At 44.4% G+C, this 18,344-nt stretch overlaps 1 protein-coding gene across 4 annotated transcripts in view; it reads left to right on the forward strand.

Moving 5' to 3' along the window:
• Positions 1-18,344, forward strand: part of LOC124782465 (protein-tyrosine sulfotransferase-like) — an 878,071-nt gene that overhangs the window by 557,785 nt on the left and 301,942 nt on the right. For all 4 annotated transcript variants that reach the window (XM_047253943.1, XM_047253942.1, XM_047253944.1 and 1 more), the window contains one exon: positions 15,061-15,138. The gene's annotated coding sequence lies outside the window, so the exon portion shown is untranslated. The remainder of the gene's footprint in view (positions 1-15,060; positions 15,139-18,344) is intronic.

Below are 18,344 nucleotides of genomic sequence, written 5' to 3' on the forward strand. Positions count from 1 at the left end.
GTCATTTTGATGTGTTTGAAGGAAATTTCCTTGGTGTTCACGCTATTAAAACTAATTGGGTAGTTTCTCTGCATTACTTGCCTTGGTTTGTTAGCAGAAACTTGTTCCTAGAGGTTAGGCCCATTAAAACAGTATCCATCTCAGTCTTACGTTTCGCAGAAATACTGTGTGGAACCTATTTGTTGCTATATTTATTACCTAATTGCTCTCCTGCTTCAGACAGTAATTTCGCGATACAACTTCATTCACACTCATGAACAACAGCAAATACTTTTTCTGCTGCAAAAGCGGGTGGTCTGGTTTGCCACCGAGGCGACAGCTAATTGGTCTCCCAGCCAGTGTGTGCGCTGGTTAGTCGGAAAGAACTTCTGTTAGCTGTCTTTGCTCCAGAAGCGGCACTTACTTTGTGATTGCATAGGGCCATTGATTTTAGCCAAGTTTTACCTAATCGTTTGATGGTTTCGGAAGTGAATATACGGCTTCCATTTTAAGACTATAGTTGCACTGAAGAGAGTCTTTGCACGTTTAATTGTGTCAAACATTCTGTGTGGACGGTGAATTAGTTTAGTGCAAGAGTGTTTGAAGTCACATTGCGAGAGATAATATACGGTTAACAGTCATCATTGCTTTCTCCGAGTTTACTGTGTCTGTGCTGTTAATACATTTAACTAATTCTTATACTGAAAAGCCGAGGATTGATATTGCAGTTTCGTAACTTCCTGTTTGTGTCGTTTGGAAGATAGGGAGAAAGCTGAAATTTTGCAGCATACGGCTTGTTGAGTGTGACGGTGGCCGACAAAGAACGAAGAAACGAAGAGAGCTTCGGTAACAACATATTGTCTACACGCACTGACAGGGGCGAGTCCTTTTGAATTTCAGTGTGTACAGAGACCAATGGAGAGGCGGATGCTGGGTACCAGCCGCAAGAGCAAGATCGGGAAGAGGTTCAAAAATGGCTCTGAGCACTATGGGACTTAACATCTGAGGTCATCAGTCCCCTAGAACTTAGAACTACTTAAACCTAACTAACCTAAGGATATCACACACATCCATGCCCGAGGCAGGATTCCAACATGCGCCTAGAACCGCACGCCCACACCGGCCGCCTTCGGGAAGAGGTCTTCAGAACAAAAAACATAACATCCTTGAGAGAGTTGCCTGAGTGACAGCGATCTGGTAACAGCGGGGCAAGCCTCTAACACATGGAGCCCAAATATTGTTCTGTGGACATCGTGGGGCCACAAAACTAATGTTGGAATACCAAGCAGAGACGATGCGATGAAATCAGGGGATCACTGGAACATGAACATGATGGTATTGAACTGAGTGAAATGGAACCTAGAAGAACTCTCATTCAGAAGAGGGTAGAAAATGGGTAAAGAAGGAGTAGTCTTGTGGCAGTTGTGACAATGGGATGTTAAATTACATCTTATCATTTTAATTTCTGGTTGACCAAGGGAGGTATTCGAGAAGTTTGCGATTTTGAAACGTAAAATTCTTTCAGTGAGACACAAAGAATTTATGATTATTATTTTTCTTTACTATGGTCCCTTGATTTCCTATCATTGGTCCATTTCGTTACATCTGGGAAGGGGTAGATTTCGGATCTGATCATATACGCAGAAAACGGTGCGTAAGGTAGCAGTTTGTCACTCTATCCGCCCACTTTGTCAGACCAGTCTCAACCACGTGAGCTTGCACAGAATATGAAGTACTCTTTCCCTTCTGATGTTCCCGGCATTTACCAGATTACTGGTGCTCACTCATTGGCCCTCTAACACAGAACTAAGGCTTTTGTAGAGCATGTTTTCAGTATTGATGTCCATGGAACAATTTGTACCGTGCATATCTCTCATACTCGTGTGACCACCACGAGTTTAAATTAACCATGTAAAGAAGGAGAGTCTCCACGTTGGTAGTTCATCCCCTCTTCACTTCCCTGATAGTTTTACTTTGGATGTGCTCTCTGAAAATTCAACATTAAACCGAATTACGGCCGGCCGGGGTGGCCGAGCGGTTCTAGCCGCCACAGTCTGGAACCGTGCGACCACTACGGTCGCAGGTTCGAATCCTGCCTCTGGCATGGATGTGTGTGATGTCCTTAGGTTAGTTAGGTTTAAGTAGTTCTAAGTTCTAGGGGACTGATGACCTCAGAAGTTATGTCCCATAGTGCTCAGAGCCAATCCGAATTACTGGGATTATTCCAAAGGAAAGCGGCGGACCAGAGAGAGAGAGAGAGAGAGAGAGAGAGAGAGAGAGAGAGAGAACTGAGCGCGCTTTCCTGTCAATGTCGCTGGCTTAACAAGCATCTTCCGGACGATGAGAAATAGGAGTACCGTGTAACGTGTCTTCGAGGGCATTTGATATTAACATAGTCGCAAACCTACGCAGAGCGTACTCTGTAAGTCACTTAATGGAATAGAAATCATTGCGCATGTTGATGAGAGTTGCCCCCACGCAGTTCACAGAGTGAAAGTGCGTCAGTCACTGCTTTCCTGCCTCGTGTCATCTTACGCGGGAAAAATCCAAGTTTGCTCGTGTCGGGGAGAGAGCTTGAGAGGCGAATATAGCATGGGAAGCGTTAAGTGCCGTTCACCACGCTCTCTCTCTCTCTCTCCCCCCTCCCCCCTCCTCTCCCCCCCTCCTCTCTCTCTCCCTCCCCCCTCTCTCTCCCTCCCCCTCTCTCTCCCTCCCCCCTCTCTCCCTCCCCTCCCCCCCCCTCTCCCCCCCTCTCTCTCTCTCTCTCTCTCTCTCTCTCTCTCTCTCTCTCTCTCTCTCTCTCTCTCTCCCCCCCCTCCCCCTCCCCCCTCCCTCCTACCCCACCGTTTGTTTGTGTGTGTGTGTGTGTGTGTGTGTGTGTGTGTGTGTGTCGGGCTGAAAACTATGCCTCCGAATTGTTTTTTCCTTCTGTTTGCAACATCGGTTGAGCTCTTACATGCCATGCGTATTACTCGGTTGACTTCCTGCTTCTCTGACGTAAGCAGCAACTCTCTGCCCATAGAGGGCTCCGAACTGTAACGTGGAACATGACTGTGTGTAATGGAAATGTCGTGTGGCTAGGGCCTCCCGTCGGGTAGACCGTTCGCCTGGTGCAAGTCTTTCGAGTTCACGCAACTTTTGCGACTTGCGTCGATGGGGATGAAATGATGATGGCAAGGACAACACAACATCTAGTCGCTGAGCGGAGAAAATCTCCGACCCAGCCGGGAATCGAGCCCGGGCCGTTAGGTGTTGTGGCGTAACAAGCTAGTTACGCCACACTGAGAAGGGAGCCGAAAGGCACGCGTACACACACGCCGACTGGCGTCAAGTCTGGAACAGGATACGTTATGACTGCTATAACGAAAATACGTAGCTTTGGAATATACTTAACTTTATTCTTTGTTGGTTTACAACGTTCTTCTTGAGACATTTATACGATAACTCTCAAACTAGGTAAGGCTAATGGCGCCTTGCTAGGTCGTAGCCATGGACTTAGCAGAAGGCTATTCTAACTGTCTCTCGGCAAATGAGAGGAAGGCTTCGTCCGTATTGTCGCTAGCAATGTCGTCCGTACAACTGGGGCGAGTGCTCGTCCGTATCTCGAGACCTGCCTTGTGGTGGCGCTCGGTCTGCGATCACACAGTGGCGACACGCGGGTCCGACATGTACTAACTGGACCGCGGCCGATTTAAGCTACCACCTAGCAAGTGTGGTGTCTGGCGGTGACACCACATTAGGTATGACATTCCTTCGCGCTGACCGCTCAGCTACCAGGGGCGGACGCTGTGTGAATGTAACTATGTCGGTGTGTCAGAAACTGCCTCCTGTAATCGAGTTTCTAACCACAAAAAACGTGCCTCCACGTGGAGCAACCTCTCCTTCAGCTTGACAGTGCCTGGCAACACACGAGCGCTGTGATATCTGCAACAAGCCGACACCTTGGCATCACTGTCGTCGATCATCTTCCGAGTATCAACCTCCTCGCATTTTGCTTATTACAACTCAATAATGTCTCACGAAATAATATTCTGGGGCAACTCTTCACTTAGAAACAAAATACTGATTGCACAGAAGAGAGCAGTGAGAATGTGTGGTGTTAACCCACGGACCTCAAGCACTGGGCGGTTTTTTGGGTTAGAGGGTCTCGGGAAAACACAAGAAGGGCTTCAGTCACAAAGGGTGCAGGCAGAACACAGGAAGAACGTAGATACAGGAACCATCGGTATAACAGCTGTAATTTGCTCCAAGCGCTAATAGAATGCACTGATGCTCAAATCTTTATAGGCACTGAAAACTGGCTAAAGCCAGAGATAAGCACAGCCGAAAATTTTGCGAAGAACCTATTGGTTTTCCGAAAGGATAGGCTAAACACGATTGGCGGTAGCGTGTTTGTAGCTGTTAGAAGTAGTTTATATTGTCGCGAAATTGAAGTAGATAATTCCTGTGAGCTAGTATAGGCAGAGGTCATTCTTGACAACCGGAGTAAAATAGTAATTGGATCCTTTTACCGACCTCCCAATGATACAGTTGCTGATAGTTTCAAAGAAAACTTGAGTTTTATTTCAAACACGTACCTGACTCATACGATTATAGTTGGTGGTGACTTTAATTTACCCTCGATGTGTTGGGGAAAATACAGGGTTATTACAAATGATTGAAGCGATTTCACAGCTCTACAATAACTTTATTATTTGAGATATTTTCACAATGCTTTGCACACACATGCAAAAACTCAAAAAGTTTTTTTAGGCATTCACAAATGTTCGATATGTGCACCTTTAGTGATTCGGCAGACATCAAGCCGATAATCAAGTTCCTCCCACACTCGGCGCAGCATGTCCCCGTCAATGAGTTCGAAAGCATTGTTGATGCGAGCTCGCAGTTCTGGCACGTTTCTTGGTAGAGGAGGTTTAAACACTTCACCATTAAGAAAAAATGTAGCTACATCACTGAAAACAAGTTTCGCACTGAACGCATCGTCTTCCATGAGCTGTTGCAACCGCGCCGAAAATTCAAAGCGTTTGACTTTGTCATCGGGTGTCAGGGCTTGTAGCAATTGTAAACGGTAAGGCTTCTGCTTTAGCCTTTTCCGTAAGATTTTCCAAACCGTCGGCTGTGGTACGTTTAGCTCCCTGCTTGCTTTATTCGTCGACTTCTGCGGGCTACGCGTGAAACTTGCCCGCACGCGTTCAACCGTTTCTTCGCTCACTGCAGGCCGACCCGTTGATTTCCCCTTACAGAGGCATCCAGAAGCTTTAAACTGCACATACCATCGCCGAATGGAGTTAGCAGTTGGTGGATCTTTGTTGAACTTCGTCCTGAAGTGTCGTTGCACTGTTATGACTGACTGATGTGAGTGCATTTCAAGCACGACATACGCTTTCTCGGCTCCTGTCGCCAATTTGTCTCACTGCACTCTCGAGCGCTCTGGCAGCAGAAACCTGAAGTGCGGCTTCAGCCGAACAAAACTTTATGAGTTTTTCTACGTATCTGTAGTGTGTCGTGACCATATGTCAATGAATGGAGCTACATTGAATTTATGAAATCGCTTCAATCATTTGTAATAGCCCTGTACATCTGTTATTCTGGAGTGAAATACATGTGTTATACTGGAGTGGAGGTACGCGTAAAACATCATCCGAAAGATCTGAATGTTGAAACAATTTCGTATGAAGGGAATCGTGGTCTTAGTGGGGTGTAGATGGTCGCTGAAGAACGTCGGCTATTCTGCCAGTATGGAATGCTTTGAGCTTGCTAGTAGACATGGAATTTTTTTTTAATTGATGATTTTTATGGGCGACTGTTGCTGTTTAGTGAAAGGAAACCTTGAGTGTAGATGTTTCTGAGCCTGTGCTGTTGTGTCTGGCTTGTGATGTCTAGTGAACAGCGATACATGTGCGGAGCGGTGGCTTTTATTTCCCATAGACAGGCGCTGTTGCTGTACGATGCGGTTGCTCATTGGTTGTAGTTAGGCGTCGAGCTGTTAAGCACGTTTGCTGTGGTGTGGCGCCTCTATCCACTATTACATTTCGATATTTCGCGATAGTCGACCGCTGTCATAGACACGTTTTTCCCTGTGGCGAAACGAGCGTTACCTGTCCAATACTGCCGCTGTGTTTGATTAATTTGATTGTTGTTTTTGTGGTCTTCAGTCCGGAGACTGGTTTGATGCAGCTCTCCATGCTACTCTATCCTGTGCAATCTTCTTCATCTCCCAGTACTTACTGCGACCTACATCTTTCTGAATCTGTTTAGTGTATTCATCTCTTGGTCTCCCTCTACGATTTTTGCCCTCCACGTTGCCCTCCAATACTAAATTAGTAATTCCTTGATGCCTCAGAATATGCCCTACCAAACGGTCCCTTCTTCTAGTCAAGTTGCGCCACAAATTTCTCTTCTCTCCAATTGTGTTCAGCACCTCCTCATTAGTTTTGTGATCTACGCATCTAATCTTCAGCATTCTTCTGTAACACCACATTTCGAAAGCTTATATTCTCTTCTTGTCCAAACTGTTTATCGTCCATGTTTCACTTCCATACATGGCTACACCCTATACAGATAATTCCAGAGACGACTTCCTAGCACTTAAATCTGTAGTCTATGTTAACAAATTTCTCTTTTTCAGAAATTCTTTCCTTGCCATTGCCAGTCTACATTTTGTATCCTCTCTACTTCGTCCATCATCAGTTACTTTGCTCCCCAAATGGCAAAACTCCTTTACTACTTTAAGTGTCTCATTTCCTAATCTAATTCTCGCAGCATCACCCGATTCAATTCGACTACAGTCCATTATCCTCGTTTTGCTTTTGTTGATGTTGATCTTATATCCTCCTTTTAAGACACTGTCCATTCCGTTCAACTGCTCTTCCAGGTCCTTTGCTCTCTCTGACAGAATTACAATGTCATCGGCGATCCTCAAAGTTTTTATTTCTTCTCCATGGATTTTAATACCTACTCTGGATTTTTCTTTTGTTTCCTTTACTGCTTGCTCAATATACAGATTGAATAACATCGGCGAGAGTCTACAACCCTGTCTCACTCCCCTCCCAACCGCTGCTTCCCTTCCATGCCCCTCGACTCTTATAACAGCTATCTGGTTTCTGTACAAATTTTAAATAGCCTTTCGCTCCTTGTATTTTATCCCAGCCACCTTTAGAATTTGAAAGAGAGTATTCCGGTCAACATTGTAAAAAGCTTTCTCTAAGTCTACAAATGCTAGAAACGTAGGTTTGTCTTTCCTTAATCTATTTTCTAAGATAAGCCGTGGGGTCAGTATTGCCTCACGTGTTCCAATATTTCTACAGAATCCAAACTGATCTTCCCCGAGGTCGGCTTCTACAAGTTTTTCCATTCGTCTGTAAAGAATTCGCGTTAGTATTTTGCAGCCGTGACTTATTAAACTGATAGTTCGGTAATTTTCACATCTGTCAACACCTGGTTTGTTTGGGATTGGAATTATTATATTCTTCTTGAAGACTGGAGTGCCGGCCGGGGTGGCCGAGCGGTTCTAGGTGCTACAGTCTGGAACCGCGCGACCGCTACGGTCGCAGGTTCGAATCCTGCCTCGGGCATGGATGTGTGTGATGTACTTAGGTTAGTTAGGTTTAAGTAGTTCTAAGTCCAGGGGACTGATGACCTCGGAAGTTAAGTCCCATAGTGCTCAGAGCCATTTGAAGACTCGAGTACTAAATAAATAACTATTGAAAGAAATGCACACCAGAAGAACCTACGTAAATCACAAAACGGTACACTGCACTGCTAAACGGAAAGCTGATTATTAGTCATCCCATATGGTAGCTGTAGCGTGCTTCCGTGACAGGTCATTCCCTTCCAGCGAGGGACTTTGAGGACACGGCAGAAGCGACGTCCGCCCGCTGAAAGCACGCATTCGCCGGCGGAAGTTGTCCCGAGTTGTGTGCTGCTGCTGCGCCCGGCTGGAATTCCCGCGGCCCACAACGGACGCAGCTTTTGACAGCCTAATTACCGCCCTTCGTGCTTGCGTGTCTAGAGGCACGGTGTACAGTACCACCTCCACTGCAGGATGGCCAAAAGAAAACTGCCACGGAAAATAGTTCATGCACCTTAAGATAGGCTACCCAAATCACCTCATCTGCCACTGGGTGTGAACGATGTAAATTAGGTTGCCTATTTTAAAATGCATGAAATATTTTCCGTGCCAGTTTTATTTTGCCACTCTGTATGCTTAAGAAGGCAGCCCTCTTTAACCCTTTCGTGAGCCGTGGGAAACATGCTTCCCACTACAATGAACTCGCTCCTAGTCCCGTGGGATTCACAGTTCCCACCTCTGTACGGTGCTACCACCTAGTGAACAGTATAGGGTAGTACTTCCAATCCGAAGTTCCCGCCGTTTTTGCTGTACCTTCCCGCAGAGGCATTGTGTAGCTGAGTGTTGCTCTGTAGAGGACCCTTTCAATGCATTTTGCGTGACATTTTGTGATTTTTCCCTCAAAGCTATAGTATAAGGTAAATACTTCTGATTTACCCAAATTTATGAAGGAAAACGTAAAATTGTAACGAGGAGAATTCCAGTTTGAAACAAAAGGCGCCATTTCTGCAGTAAAATGGATGGATAACCGTCCAGTCACTTTCCTGTCCTCAATTCATGAACCATGAGAAACAGCCACAGTGAAAAGGAAAAACAAGAATGGTACTAGTGCAGAGACTTCTTGTCCTGAAGTTGTGGCAGACTACAACAAAGTAAAGGGTTGTGTCGATAAGTTTGATCAATTACGAGGAAGGTATGCTATTGGCAGACGTTCTGTAAAATGGTGGCACAGAATATTTTATTTCCTGGTGGACGTTGCTGCAATGAACAGTTTTATCCTGTGGAAAATAAGTAAAAGAGAAAGTGGACAGCATGATCAGCTCACATACAGGATCCATCTAGCCAGACAATTGATCGCTGGCTTCTCATCCCAAAAAAGGCGTGGACAAAAACCTGTCCCTCTGGCAAAAAGGGATAAAGTACCTGAAGATTTTCGTCATGTGGCAGTAGGGGAGCATCAACCCATTTTAGGAGAAACCTACTGGACGTGCCGTCATTGTAGTACCAAAGCTGCGGAAAAGAGCACTCGCTGAATTGTACATATTGTCAAATACCACTTTGCATACACCCATGTTGCAGAAAATCTCATGGCAAGTAATTGTGAAGAATCATTGTAACAAGAGACGTAAATTTATCAAATAAATGTGACATATATTGAAAAAGTTGTTTTTGTCATTTAACTCCAAGGAAGGGCAGTGGCAAGAATACTTCCCACCTTGTTGTGTGACCTCACTTTCACAGTTGGAGCAAATTTGATATTCTGTATGATAAATATACCTATCTGTTCGCTACTATCTGCTCTCCATTCATTAAAAAAAAACTGCTTAATAATTTTGCCCACGAAAGGGTTAAACGCTTTGAAAATAGGTGATTTTCGTAATTTTTTTTCCAAATAAAATAAAATGTAATGCTCAATATGATGGTATACGAGGGCAATTCGGAAAGTAAGGTCCGATAGGTTGCGAAATGGAAACCACTGTGAGATTTAAAAAATGTTTTATTCGCAACAGTCAGCTACGCCTTCCCGCTCTACGTAGTCGCCACTCCGCCTTAGACATTTGTCATGCCGTTGCGCCTCGTCATAGAAGGCAGCCACCGGTGCTTTCCGCCAATTCTCTACGCTGGTCTGCAGCTCGTTGTCTGTTAGTCAGTGGTTCATGTGAGCAGAGGTGAAACTTAACGGGGAGCCAATAACGGGTTTTATTGTGAGTGATCAAAGGCTTCCCACCGAAAACGCTACAGGGGCTTCCTCATTGCCCCAGCAGAGTGCGGCCGAGAATTGTCATGAAGAAGGAAACATTTACGTTATATGAGCTGCGTGACATCAGGTGAAATCTCTCACCTGGCCCTCATACTTGGCGGGAGACACTATTATGTAGGCATCTTTACGTGCTCACTGTGCGCTCAGAACTGAAAAGAGCGACGTGACACTGAGCAACACATGCTGCAAACCTTCGTCGGATTTTCACGGTGGTTTCCATTTCGCGCCTGAGCGGACCTTGTATGTATTGCATTGTATGTTAACCGGGGGCCTAGAAACGACGGAGAGGCTCCGTCCCCGCCGCAGCCGAGGTGGTCCACAACCCCACGACGACTACTGCAGTCACTTCACCCCCCCCCCCCCCCCCCCCCCCCGCCGCCCCACACCGAACCACTTTTTCAGGGTTATTGTGCGGTTCGACCCCCCGCAGACCCCCACCTCCTCCCCCCACAGGGAACGTTTCACACCAGACGAGTGTAACCCCTATGTTTGAGTGGTAGAGTAATGGTGGTGTACGCGTACGTGGAGAACTTGTTCGCGCAGCAATCGCCGACATAGTGTAGCCGAGGCGGAATAAGGGGAACCAGCCCGCATTCGCCGAGGCAGGTGAAAAACCGCCTAAAAAGAATCCACAGACTGACCGGCTCAGCGGACCTCGACACAAGTCCGCCGGGCGGATTCGTGCCGGGGACTAGGCGCTCCTTCCCAATCCTGAAATCCGTGCGTTAGAGGAAAAAAAAAAAGTGTGTGAAATCTTATGGGACTTAACTGCTAAGGTCATCAGTCCCTAAGCTTACACACTACTTAACTAAATTACCCTAAGGACAAACACCCACACCCATTCCCGTGGGAGGACTCGAACCTCCGCCGGGATCCTGATTTTTCCAGTTAGAAGAACTCCTTCCTGCCGGAACAGTGGTCGTCGGCAGAAATTCCTGAAGCCCTCCTGTTGCATCTGTAACAAAATGATTTTATCTGTCATTTTCAGTATACTTTCAATCAACATATGTAGGATAATTGAATAGCCTTAAGCTTTGACAAAATAGTGGCGTGTTCAAACAATGTCAGTTTCTTCGTCCATGAAATCAGGACGAAAGGGTGCACCGAAAATAGACTTTTGAAGGTAATACAAAACGGCCATGTATGCTGATAGAGAATTCAGTTTAGCATGCTGGCATCAAATTCGATTCAAAATAGTATATACCGTTCTCATTTTATGTTTCCTGCCAATTTGAAAAATACGGTTTTGAGAAAAACATGTTTAAAGTTTTCGGTTACATTCTTTGTAGTTAAGTTAAACATACCTCTTACCAGCGATCCCCAGACCATCCAGCAATCCCTCCAGATCCAAAAGGAGCTCTTTCTCCATTTTGTTCGTGGTCATGGTGGTCCTGTGAGCCTCTTTGGCAGCTGCTGTCATCCGCTGATTTCCTCGCTCGATATGTTTTTCGTCCGCTTTTGTGCGGAGGTTGTAACACGCTGGTCCGATCTCAAGTTCGAGCATGTACATGATTTCCATAATGCCTGTCAGGCCATCGATGAAATTACGTGCTGCCACATTGGCCGCGATGTCGACTATTTTTTCCTCTCTGTGAATTCTTTTCGGAGACACTTTGTCACAAATCGCCATATAACGCGGTAACGGAGTTTTTGACAAGCTTGAGATGAACACTACAATAAAGTAGAAACATTTTAAGCAAAAAAATTGGATTTTTGAAATTTTCAAAACAGGGCTCCACCCGTAAGTCTTCAGTCCGGCCGGCCGAAGTGGCCGTGCGGTTAAAGGCGCTGCAGTCTGGAACCGCAAGACCGCTACGGTCGCAGGTTCGAATCCTGCCTCGGGCATGGATGTTTGTGATGTCCTTAGGTTAGTTAGGTTTAACTAGTTCTAAGTTCTAGGGGACTAATGACCTCCGCAGTTGAGTCCCATAGTGCTCAGAGCCATTTGAACCATTTTCTTCAGTCCGAAAGATGTTTTCATGTAGCTCTTCACGCTATTCTGTCATGTGCAGACCTCTTCATCTTTGCACAACTACTTCTCTATACATCCATTTTAACCTGATTCTGTATTGTAGCCTTGATCTAACTTCATAACAATCCTCCGTCCCCCCCCCCCTCCGCCCCCCCCCCCCCCAAATACGAGTATTAAATTGACGTGGTTTCTGTCATCACCAAATTAACTACTTATTGATGCATCAAGACATCTGCCTAACCACTATTTTAGTCAATATGTATCATAAAGCGCGTTTTTTCACGATTTTAGTATCTCTTAATTTGTTACCTGAGGTACCCATATAATCTTTGGCACTCTCTTGTAACGGAACACTTCAGATACTTTAATTATCTTCTCGTCTGTACTGTTAAATCCCATGTTTCACTTCCATGTGAGATATAACGTTATAATATGATCTTTAATTTTTACCAGACGCTACACCTAGAGACTCTGAAGATCTGAAATATTTTCTTTGTGCACGTGAATTGTTTCACGGGAAGTTCTAAACTCTTGGATATTGTGACCTAGATTGTAATCATGTTCCACACATTAAGGAGAATTTTATCTCACGAGTAGAACAGAAAATTGTATTTTATTGGGAACATCGAAATGTAACATTTAAGAGTTTCTTGAAATGCTGCAATCAGTGAAATTTGTATATTTTTTGTAGTTTTGATTGCGTTACAACTGGCGCAAGCAGCGTGTTTTTACAGGGGACCATGCAAATGCTGGCCCTGGACATTCCGTTGGGAGCAGTCCTGGTAGCTATAACGTATAATTTTTGTCATAACAGTGATTTTCGTTTCGCCCAACTAGCCGAGTAAACTACATGAATTAACGCGATTACTGGCACCGAACTTAAGATCATGACTGTACGGTGACGTGAAACTTCCTGGCAGATTATAGCTCTATGGCGGATCGAGACTCGAACTCGGGACATTCGCCTTCCGCGGGTAAGTTGTCTATCGGCTGTGCTACCCAAGCCGTCCTCACTGCTGTACTTGCGCCAATACCTCGTCTTCGGCCTTCCGGGTCGTGAGTCGTGTTTGGGTAGCCCAGTCGGTGGAGCACGTGCCCGCGAAAAGCGAAGGACCGAAGTTCGAGTCTCGACCTGGCACACAGTTTTAATCTGCCAGGAAGTTTCGTGTGTTGCTATAGACTGTCTGCTGCCATTCATTTATTTCAATGCTCAAGCAGCAAGCTTGTCCGCCTCCATATCTGAGTTGTCAGTGTGAGTGCCATGCGGCGCTGCAGTCGTGGACTGTGCGGCTGGTCCCGGCGGAGGTTCGAGTCCTCCCTCGGGCATGGGTGTGTGTGTGTGTGTTTGTCCTTAGGATGATTTAGGTTAAGTAGTGTGTAAGCTTAGGGACTGATGACCTAGCAGTTAGTCCCATAAGATTTCACACACATTTGAACATTTAAAGTGCCATGCGGTTCGAATCGCCGTAGCTGCCAGGAATTTTTCGTAGGATGCACTCAGCTTTGAGAGGCCAATTGAGGAGATACTTGGACGAGAAGTAGTACCACCAAGATCTGAAAAACCAACAACGGCCGGGAGAGCGTTGTGCTGACCACAAACCTTTCACATGACATCCAAATTACATACTCCACCGACAGAGGATGACACGGCAGCGGGTCGGCACTCGATGGCCCCCGAATCGAAACTAGGAACTGGAAATGGCAAAACTCCATTTGTTAATCTGATTTCCCAACATCAACTGAATCATTCCAGTAAACTCCATTACCCTTGTATCACTTTTTAAGATACTATGGATTCCGTTAAGTGCTCTATCAAGGCCTACATCGTCTGTGACAACACTACAGTGTTACCAGCAAACCTAAAAGTTTTAATTTCGTTTCACTGAACTTTTAATTCCTTATCAAATTTCTTTGTAGTGTCGTTTACTGCGTGTTCAATGTATAGATTAAATAACGTGGGGAATATTTTAAACCCGTGTCTTACTCCTTTCTCGCCTACTCCCTCCCTTTCAATTCTTTCGACTTCTGTAACAGTTGCTGTCGGTTTCTGTATATAGCTAAAATTTTGCTCCCTGCATTTCATCCATGATAGCTTTAGAATTTCAAAAAGTATATTGCAATGAATTTTGGCCAAACCTTATTTCTACTTGCTATGAACGCCAGTTTGTCTCCCTTCGCTCTGTTTTGTGTGATAAATCGAAGACCGTCATAGCCCTGTATATTTTCACCTTCCTTTAGAAACCAAACTGGTTTTTCCTCATTCGGTTTCTAGCAGTCGTTCGATTCTACTGTATACGATTCGTGTTGGTATTTTGCAACGATGCCTTAAAGAACTGAAACTTGCCTTCGTGGGCGCTGGGATAACTACGTTTTTTTTAAAAAAACCATTTGAGGATGTTTAGCTTGTGTCATATGTCCCGAACGCCAGATGGAACAGTTTTAACTTTTTTTTCTCCCAAGGATCTCGGAAATTCTGTAGGTGCCTTATTTTTAGGTGTCCGGTAGCTAACTAGTCCCGAACACACAAATATATGAAGAAACTATGACTGTGAAATTTGTGAAAGTAAAATTCTTTCATTATTATTATTATTGTGTTGTTCTTGTTGTAATTATTGTTAGTGTCAATTACTGCTATTTTAATAGTGTCTCTATGTATAAAAGTCAATGTCCTGACTGACTGACTGACTCACCATTGCCTAGCCCAAACCGCTAAGACATTTGAAATTTGAAGGAGGTGTGGATCTTATACTGTAGACGTCGTTTAAGAAGGTATTTTTTCGAAATTCCAACCCTGCGGGAGTGAAATGGGGGATGAAAATTCCTAAGATGATATTTCGTTCCAATAAAAAAATTCACAGCTAAATTTGTGAAAGTTGGTATTTCACTTCTCGGTTACATATAAAGGAATATTTGTTAGTGGATGAATGTTGCTATAGAAATATTTCCACAACAACATGATTACAAAAACTTTGGGACCAGGTACTAGAATCGCTTTTAAATTAGATTAAATAGAAACAAACCAAAAAAATCGCTACCGGCCCTGCAGACTACTCGAGCGAAGCAGAGGGCGCTAAGCTAGTTACTAATATTCCAGTGAATGTTATTGTAATAGCTTTGGTGTGTATTGTTTCTGGTCAGATGTAGGAGAGGGTTTTAAGGACCTAATCTGGGCAGGCTAAATAAGCAATAAATGAATAAAAAAATAAATAAGCAATACTTGACCTTATTTCTACAAACGTAGGAATTTATTGAATGACTTGTTATTTACTTCTGTTACAGACTGATCGCTGGGCTACGACGACAAGCATCGCAGCGTTAGACGTACAGGGAAGGCAAGATACTTCTCATTGATGTCCGGTGAGTACTGACTCCTCAACATCAGCGTTTTTCAAACGGTGCGCTGGTACTGTTGAGAGAATGTTCGCCGAAAAATGGTGATAGTGGATTGCCAGACTAAGACTCGAACCTAGTCGTCGAATAGCGTGATATGTCTTCACGCGACTGTCAGTCATAATTCATAGAGTCAGTAATAATGTCTCATACGACTATTCCTGCGCGTCACACAAACTTATAACGTGTCAACAAAACTTTGTATGTACGACATTGTGAGTATGTTTTAGCACTTCTGTTTTGGGACGGCACTTGGGGAGAGGTTTGGTGGTGGTGGTGGTGGTAGTGGTGGTGGTGGTGGTTAGAGGGGAGGGGGAAGAGATCCATCAGTCTTCTGACTGATAAACATGGGTAAACTGAAAATTGTAATGCTATATGTCAGCTTCGACCATGACACAGTGAAGATGCATCAGGCGACGCAAACCACATTTATCCTTGGTCGTATTCGGAAACGTAAATAAAACGGTCAGATTTGCTTACTAGAAGTATTTCAGGTTACATCTATGATCACAGATTAATAAGAGAAACATTGATCGAGTATCAAAAAGGAAGCTGTACGTCTGTAACGGATACCATGACACACAGCACGAACTTGATAAAAAAGAAAGTATTTCTCGTAACGAAAAAATGGTTATCACAAGAAGTACATAAACTATTTATGCAGAAAGTATCATAAAAAACCCTCTACAGCTGTGGTGGAGACTGTGACGCACAGTCTGAACTTAAGAAAAAGAATAATCGTAAAGCATTCGAAGCTAGTGTCGCAAAATACACTTTGCCTGTGTAGCTCACGTGGAGACTGTGATGCACAGTTACGAATATATGTATGTACCGGGAGTAAATCGAAATTGTTAGTGTAAGAAGAGCTTTAACTATTTATCGGAAAGAACACGAATCGAGTGTTGTAGAAAAAGCTCTACAGCTGCACTGGAGACCACGATACCCATTATAAATGGACGAAGTATTGTAATTCCCATCATAATAGTAGAGACAGTATTTTTTCTGCATCACAGTATAGACTAAAAAATTCTTTCTCTTTCGAAAGTAACTTACACTACAATCAATAAAGCTATACGGAAATTACATTCAAAATGCGCACCAACGAATGACGTCACAGAAGCCTTTACCGTCACGTCACAGATCAAAGTCGACGGCTGGTATCGCAAATTCCTTTTGACCATCAGATAATTTTTTGTCTGACTATTGTTATACTCGTACGATTCTTTACACGAGGCGACTCGTTTTTTAACATAAAAGGAGAGCTTAGCCATCCTCTAGAGCTGTAGCGTACTAGCATCACTTTCATACGTGCCTTGGGTACGAAAGGCATATTTTTGGCGCTTCTGACAGAGATGAAAAGGTGTTGGTAGCGCTGCGTAGAGAGGGTCTGTTGCGGCCTGCACTTCGGTTATCTTTGGGCACCCCCGGGAGCGAGAGGCGCTTTGATTCGCTGCCAGCCGCATCTCATTACTATCTGACGAACTTCCGGCTCCGTTGGAGTGAGGTGGGCCTAGCCCATCTCCGCAGCAGTACGCCAACGGTCGATAGGCGCTATCTCGTTTCTCCTGAATAACGCCGGTCAAAGTAGTATGGCGCAGGATCGTTACTATGCGGTTAGTGGCTTCGTTGGACTTCACAACCGCGGAGTTTACAACATAGTTTTGTGATCAATACTTGAATATATTGGACTCGATAAGACAGATGGTTGTATGATAGGGGACATCCTAACGTTCTAGAAGAGCAAGATATATCATTTGTTTCGAAATTGTGGTGAAGTGGCGTTAATGAATCAAAGAAAAGCAAGGGGTCGTGAGATGTTTGGCGATGAAACGACGGAGGGCGCTGGTGAGTGAACTGTTTTTTATGCATTGGCTCCACAGTCAATGCATATCACCTGTAGTAAAAGTGAGCATTATGCCAAAAGCCAAAACATCAAAGAAAAAAAGCTTCGAGTTTTCCGACCGTCGTAACGAAGTTAAGGGTCAGTGCTCACTCGGATGGAATTGTTGCAGGAGGAAATCATTAAAAGCAGTCTCACAGAATTCTTTTGAAGTGTTATATGGGAAATTGTAGCAGTAATTAAACAGTGTATTGGATTGCACGATACCTAATAACAGGCTATCATCAGGTTTTCAGTAAGAGTTCTACCTGATACTGCATTCAGAATGACTATCGTCCTTTCAGATAGGTTAATTCTGATGCACAGATACTAGAGGGGCGCTAACCTTTCAGCTAATCAGCTACCCATTAAGAGGTATCATAGAAACTTCATGATTATTTGCCTAGTCGAAGCCTCTCGTGAATGTAAAACAACGTGCAACCGAAGCTGGTATTTAATTAATATAAACTTCAGTAGCTGAAAAAAGCTATTGCGCCTTGTTATAATCATGGAGAAAGCAATGAAGGTCACCATACTGGATTTTGAACCCCATTCGTCTCATTTGTTACGACCAGAGATCACACCCAAGCAGAAATGTAAGTACTCTCAGTTTTTATTACTGGAGGCATTCTGGAGTGTAGGGAGAGGTTATACACTATTTGTTTATAACAAATTACGTTAGTTCCCAGATATGTGAGAGGCTCGAAGACGTCTTAAGTAATAGAACCTAGAACATTGTTCAAATGCCTCTAAGCACTATGGGACTTAACATCTGTGGTCATCAGTCCCCTAGAACTTAGAACTACTTAAACGTAACTAACCTAAGGACATCACACACATCCATGCCCGAGGCAGGATTCGAACCTGCGACCGTTGCAGCCGCGTAGTTCCGGATTGAAGTGCCTAGAACCGCTCGGCCACCGCGGCCGGCTAGAACGTTGTTCTCGGCGGCAATTGTTCATCAGAGACGAGGGTACCGTCGGGAGTGTCCCAGGGAAGTGTGACAGGACCGCTTTTGTTCTCTATATGCATGAAGATCTGTCAGGTGGGCTGAGCAGCAATCTGCGACTGTCTGCTGATGATGATGCTGTAGTATACGGTGATGTATTGTCCTTGAGTTACTGTACGAAGATATAGGATGACTTACACACAATTTCTATTCCGTGTGATGAATTCCAGCTTGCTTTAAATGTAGAAATTGCAAATGAGTTGGAATAACGATAAATACACTGTGAGACAAAAAATCGTCGCACCACGAGTGACTTATCGAAATGGGACGGAAATCGGTACATGT

This window comes from Schistocerca piceifrons, chromosome 1 (genome assembly GCF_021461385.2).
Source record: "Schistocerca piceifrons isolate TAMUIC-IGC-003096 chromosome 1, iqSchPice1.1, whole genome shotgun sequence".
In the NCBI taxonomy this organism is placed as follows: domain Eukaryota; kingdom Metazoa; phylum Arthropoda; class Insecta; order Orthoptera; family Acrididae; genus Schistocerca; species Schistocerca piceifrons.